This window comes from Microtus ochrogaster, linkage group LG2 (genome assembly GCF_000317375.1).
Source record: "Microtus ochrogaster isolate Prairie Vole_2 linkage group LG2, MicOch1.0, whole genome shotgun sequence".
NCBI lineage: Eukaryota > Metazoa > Chordata > Mammalia > Rodentia > Cricetidae > Microtus > Microtus ochrogaster.
Genome location: NC_022028.1, coordinates 51,349,461 through 51,350,063, shown reverse-complemented (window position 1 = coordinate 51,350,063; position 603 = coordinate 51,349,461). Strand labels below are relative to the sequence as shown.

Sequence of the window (603 nt, the reverse complement as noted above, 5' to 3'; positions counted from 1 at the left end):
AAAAAAAAAACAAACAAACAAAAAAAAAAGAATGAATAAATAAAGACTGCATAAGATAGTAAAGTAACAAAGAAGCCAGGCAGGGTAGTACACACCTGTAACACCAGCACTTAGGAGGTCAGAGCAAAAGGATCAAGAGTTCAGACTTACTCTCAGTAAGTTCAAGACCAGCCTGATCTTAGAGACTTAAATCTCAAATTTAAAAAACAAAAAAGAGAGAGGGTAATTACAGTCTCATGGTGATTTGACAAAACTGAAATAACCAAGTAAAAATTCCTTATAACCAACTCTACAGAACCTCCATTTATCAGCAAGAGGAAGGGAAATACACTGGCTGGAATCTCCTTATCAACCCAATAATCCAAACAAGCAGACCACGTGCATAAGAAAAAGCAGAGAGTCGGGCTGGAATAGGGCCCAGGGAATAAGAGCACTGACTGCTCTTATTTGTAGAAGACCCAGGTTCAATTTCCAGGAGTTCACAGCTGTCTGTGACTCGAATTCCTGGGGTATGATGTCCTCTTCTGGCCTTTGCAGGCACCCGACGGATAAGTGGTACACAGACATACATGCAGACAAAAGAGCCATATGCATTAAATTAAA

At 39.8% G+C, this 603-nt stretch overlaps 1 protein-coding gene across 2 annotated transcripts in view; it reads right to left on the bottom strand.

Annotated features, from left to right (window-relative positions):
- Stk38 (serine/threonine kinase 38) overlaps positions 1-603 on the bottom strand; it is a 35,550-nt gene that overhangs the window by 21,472 nt on the left and 13,475 nt on the right. The window lies entirely within an intron of this gene.